The sequence below is a fragment of the Hylobates moloch genome, unplaced genomic scaffold, assembly GCF_009828535.3.
Source record: "Hylobates moloch isolate HMO894 unplaced genomic scaffold, HMol_V3 SCAFFOLD_13, whole genome shotgun sequence".
NCBI classification, from domain to species: domain Eukaryota; kingdom Metazoa; phylum Chordata; class Mammalia; order Primates; family Hylobatidae; genus Hylobates; species Hylobates moloch.
The window spans coordinates 71202362-71208300 of NW_026652288.1; positions in this window are offsets into that span (position 1 = coordinate 71202362).

Consider the following 5939-nt stretch of genomic DNA (forward strand, 5'->3'; position numbering starts at 1 on the left):
CTTATCTTTTATTAATAGTCTGGGTGGTGGCTCATGTCTATAATCCCTGAACTTTGGAAGGCCAAGGCAGGTGGATCACCTGAAGTCAGGAGTTGGAGACCAGTCTGGCCAACATGATGAAACCCCATCTCTACTAAAAGTACAAAAAATTAGCAGGGCATGGTGGTGCGCACCTGCAATCCCAGCTACTCCAGAGGCTGGGGCAGGACAATCGCTTGAACCTGGGAGCTGGAGGTTGCAGTGAGCCAAGATCGTGCCATTGCACTCCAGCCTGAGCGACAGAGTGAGACTTTGTCTCAAAAAAAACAAAAAAGATAAAAACAATTAACTGAAAAAATAATTGAGGATGGCTTCACAAATAAAGAAAACAAAAGATTTGTTGGCCGGGCGCAGTGGCTCACGCTTGTAATCCCAGCACTTTGGGAGGCTGAGGCGGGCGGATCACGAGGTCAGGAGATCGAGACCATCTTGGCTAACATGGTGAAACCCCGTCTCTACTAAAAATACAAAAAATTAGCCGGGCGTGGTGGCAGGCGCCTGTAGTCCCAGCTACTCGGAGAGGCTGAGGCAGGAGAATGGCGTAAACCCAGGAGGCGGAGCTTGCAGTGAGCCGAGATTGCACCACTGCACTCCAGCCTGGGCGACAGAGCGAGACTCCGCCTCAAAAAAAAAAAAAAAAAAAGAAAAGAAAACAAAAGATTTGTTAGTAAGTGCAAGTTACTTGAAATTACTGTAGTTGGTTCTAATTATGCCAATCTACTGTAATTTTAACATGACTAAATTTGAAAGTAAATTTAGCTACTAAATAAAAATGAAAACAAGATTTTTCATTAATGTTTTATTTTTTAGAGAATCACTTTGAGCAATTAAATAACCATTTATCTAAAACACTGGATAATTTATTTCAAATATATTCCAAATACTTAAACACTGCATAAATATTAAAGTTTAACACACATCTTTTAATAAATTAACCAAATATAACTAACAGTTCAGATATACTCAAAACACACAATACAAAACTATCAAGGCTAATGCTAGATATTCCAAAAGTGGTAACAGAAATGATTGTGTGCTATGTATCTTTAATTCAAACCCGGACATGGGCACAATAATTTCATAAAGATCTCAACAATGACAGCTTTCAACATTGAGTATGTTTTCCAATTTTACACTAATTCTTGCAAAGGCAATATTTGGGGACAACAATAGATATAGACTCACCAATATAATTTGACAGTGGTAATTTATTAATTTACCAAATATGCCATTTTCTTTTTTTCTGAGACAGAGTTTCGCTCTTGCACCCAGGCTGGAGTGCGATGCCGCGATCTCAGCTCACTGCAACCCCCGCCACCCAGGTTCAAGCGATTCTCCTGCCTCAGCCTCCAGAGTAGATGGGATTACAGACATGGGCCACCACGCCTGGCTAATTTTGTATTTTTAGTAGAGATGGGGTTTCTTCATGTGGGTCAGGCTGGTCTTGAACTCCTGACCTCAGGTGATCCGCCTGCCTTGGCCTCCCAAAGTGCTGGGATTACAGATATGAGCCACCGCACCCGGCCGCTTTTTTTTTTATTTATTTTTTTTTATTGAGACTGAGTCTCACTCTATTGCCCAGGCTGGAGAATAGTGGCACAGTGTTGGCTCACTGCAACTTCCCTCTCCCAGGTTCAACTGATTCTGCTGCCTCAGCCTCCCAAGTAGCTGGGATTACAGGTGCCCATCACCATGCCTGGCTAATTTCTGTATTTACAGAAATTTCTGTAGAGACAGGGTTTCACCATGTTGGCCAGGCTGGTCTCAAACTCCTGACCTCAAGCGATTCTCCTGCCTAAGCCTCCCAAACTAATGGGATTACAGGTGTGAGTCAACAGGCCTTGTTCAAATATGCCACTTTCTTAAATATCAAATTTTTTTCTAATCTTATATTTCTCTAATTTTATAGGGGCAAGTGATAAAAAATTTCAATTTCACTAACTCTGACTATAAAATTAAACTTCTCTAACATTTAAGAGCATTTCAAGGAAAATAAGAATAGGCTTTAATATGGCTGGGCGCGGTGGCTCACACTTGTAATCCCAGCACTTTGGGAGGCCGAGGCGGGCGGATCACGAGGTCAGGAGATCGAGACCAGCCTGACCAACATGGTGAAACCCCGTCTCTACTATACAAAAAAATTAGCCAGGTGTGGTGGCAGGCACCTGTAATCCCAGCTAATGGAGAGGCTGAGGCAGGAGAATCACTTGAACCCAGCAGGCGGAGGTTGCAGGGAGCTCTCGAGATCATGCCACTGCACTCCAGCCTGGGCAACAGAGCAAGACTCCATCTCAAAAAAAAAAAAAAAAAAAAAGAAATTTGAGATAATTCCCTAAGGATTATAGCTGTATCTTATGCATTTCAGTCATGCCATTTAATCATTATTCTTTACACAAAATTGTTATAAAGTTATAGTCTATATTGACAATAAAAAAACTATTAAACTGCAGCAACCTTTTTCTAAATGATTCAAGACTTCATAGGAGCTATGCAAATTAATATTGCTGATATTTAAATATGATCTCTTTCTATATACATTTGGGCAAAATTTTTTTTAGAGTAAAGGTAATTAGTCATATAATTCTCTTTTTCTTTCTTTTTTAATTAAAAATAGAGATGCAGTCTCCCTGGTCTCAAACTCCTGAGCTCAAGCAATACTCCTACCTTGGCATCCCAAAGTGTTGGGATTAAAGGTACGAGCTGCTACACCCAGCCCATAGACTTTTCATTTACTATATAAGGTCTTTTTCTCCTACAAAATATCCATTCTCCTTCCCCAAAATAAACAAGTCTCCTTAAAGGCAATCTTTATAATCCATAGTCAAATAAAAGTTTTTATTCACTTAAGCAGGAGGGAATGAGTTCAGTACATTAGTTAGTCTGCCCTGCTATAAGACCTGTCTCTTCCAAAACAGAATTCCATGAAGGAAAATAAGCTATCCATGCTGATTCTACCTTGCTAACAAATTGGGGGAGTAACATGAAGACTCTAATAGTGGTTTGACAGGTAGAAAATGAAAGAGCTCTCAGTCCCAAACCAAATGGTGTTTACATAAAAAATTTGGCATTGTCAAATCGGGCAGATACAATCTAAAGTAAAAAAGAGCCGGGAGCGGTGGCTCACGCCTGTAATCCCAGCACTTTCGGAGGCCGTGGCAGGAAGATCACCTAAGGTCAGGAGTTTGAGATCAGCCTGGCCAACATGGCAAAACCCCATCTCTACCAAAAATACAAAAATAAGCAGGGCGTAGTGGTGCACATCTGTAGTCCCAGCTACTTGGAAGGCTGAGGCAGGAGAATCGCTTGAATCTGGGAGGCGGAGGTTGCAGTGAGCCGAGATTGCGCCATTGCACTCCAGCTTGGGCAACACAGCGAGACTCCATCTCAAAAAAATAATAAAATAAAGTAAAAAGAACATGGTCTGCAATAGACCTGTTTTCGTTTTGTTTTTGTTCGTTTGTTTGTTTTTGAGACGGAGTCTCGCTCTGCCGCCCAGGCTGAAGTGCAGTGGCGCAACCTCAGCTCACTGCAACCTCCGCCTCCCAGGCTCAAGCAATTCTCCTGCCTCAGCCTCCCTAGTAGCTGGGATTACAATCGTGTGCCACCCTACGTCCGGCTAATTTTTGTATTTTTAGTAGAGACGGGGTTTCACCATGTTGGCCAGGCTGGTCTCAAACCCCCGACCTCAAGTGATCCGCCCACCTCGGCCTCCCAAAGTGTTGGGATTACAGGCGTGAGCCACCATGCCCAGCCTGCAATAGGTATTCAAAATCTTCCCTAAGAGAAAATAATTGTTCCTTGCTATCTACCAAAGACATTGGTTAAAAAAAAGTCTCAGCAGTTACAATGTACAGTATCACCTTCCCTTCTGTAACCAAATGCTTCTTATTAAACATATGAATATTAGTTATCAGATTATTTTAAAAGTTTATTTTCTTTCTCTAATAATAAGGTAAAACACATTTTGGAAATCTGCATGGAATGTTCCCAACAAGTTATTTCATTTTAGCAGGGTCTATGATATACAGCTTTAGTCATTCTTTCAATTACTTGGAAACACGGGATTCTCCAAAATACAAAAATAAAATTTTCAGCTTTTTTTTTTTTTTTTTTTTTGAGACGGAGTCTCGCTTTGTCGCCCAGGCTGGAGCGCAGTGGCGCAATCTCGGCTCACTGCAAGCTCCGCCTCCTGGGTTCACGCCATTCTCCTGCCTCAGCCTCTCCGAGTAGCTGGGACTACAGGCGCCCGCCACCACGCCCGGCTAATTTTTTGTATTTTTAGTAGAGACGGGGTTTCACCGTGGTCTCGATCTCCTGACCTCATGATCCGCCCGCCTCGGCCTCCCAAAGTGCTGGGATTACAAGCGTGAGCCACTGCGCCCGGCCCTAATTTTCAGCTTTTATATCAAATAATGGTCTCAACCATTTAATACAAAGCAACATAGTTTCTCAGGTTTCTGTTAATAAGGCAAAATAAAAGTCACTCAGAAAAAAAAGGTTAAATGATGAAGATTTCTCTTTTGTAGGATATAATCCACCCTTACGGTTTCTCTTCTACCATTAATGTCTTATCTACTCTAATTCCTTCCAAGTTTCAAGTTCAATACAGTACAACACATGCAGAGATTTTATAGTTTTTATCATAGATTTTTTTTTCAACATTGTTTTCAGGATACTTTAAACACTTTCACAACTATTACCTCAGATTTGTGATTATGACTCATAGTACAGTCCACTTTCAAAACCATGATTTTTGGATAACGGCCCATCCAAGATTTTACTCTGTTCAGAAAAAAAAATTACATTTCCAGAGTTTCACAAGCAATTCAGGGGTTTTTCCCACAGACACCTAGATAAAAAACCTTGCAATAAAGGGGTGAAATCCAACAATTACTTTAGATTTCAAAGGTTTAATATTTTTAAAAATTGAGAAATCTATTTAAGGTGTTGAATAAACTTTTTATGACTTATCAGGCAAAATTAAAATATTTATCATGGGCAGGGCACGGTGGCTTATGCCTGTAATCCCAGCATTTTGAGAGGTCAAGGTAGGACAACTGCTTGAAGCTATGAGATTGGGACTAGCCTGGAAATACAGCAGATCCCATCTCTATAAAAAATTATTATTTTTTTTTATTAGCTGGGCATAGTGGTGTGTGCCTGTAGTCCTAGCTACCAGAGAGGCTGAGGTGGAAAGATCCTTTTTTGTTGTTGAGACAGGGTCTCACTCTGTCACCCAGACAGGAGTGTAGTAGCACAATCACTGCTTACTGAAGCCTTCACCTCCTGGGTTCAAGTAACCCTCCCACCTCAGCTTCCCAAGTAGCTGGGACTACTGGTGTGTACCACCATGCCTGGATAATTTAAAAAAAAAAAAAAAAAAAAAGTCGTAAAGATGGGTTCTTATTATATTGACCAGGTTGGTCTTGAACTCTTGACCTCAAGTGGTCCTCCTGCTTTGGCCTCCTAAAGTGTTATGATTACAGGCGTGAGCCACAGCACCCAGCCTAAGGAAGATCCCTTGAGCCTAGGAGTTTGAGGCTGCAGTGAGCTATGATTGTATCACCGTACTCCAACTTGGGCAAAAGTGAGACCATAGCCGGGCGCGGTGGCTCGAGCCTGTAATCCCAGCACTTTGGGAGGCTGAGGCGGGCGGATCACGAGGTCAGGAGATCGAGACCATCCTGGCTAACATGGTGAAACCTCGTCTCTACTAAAAACACAAAAAAATTGGCTGGGCGTGGTGGCGGGCGCCTGTATTCCCAGCTACTCGGGAGGCTGAGGCAGGAGAATGGCGTGAACCCAGGAGGTGGAGGTTGCGGTGAGCCGAGATCGCGCCACTGCACTCCAGCCTGGGGGACAGAGAAAGACTCCGTCTCAAAAAAAAAAAAAAAAAAAGT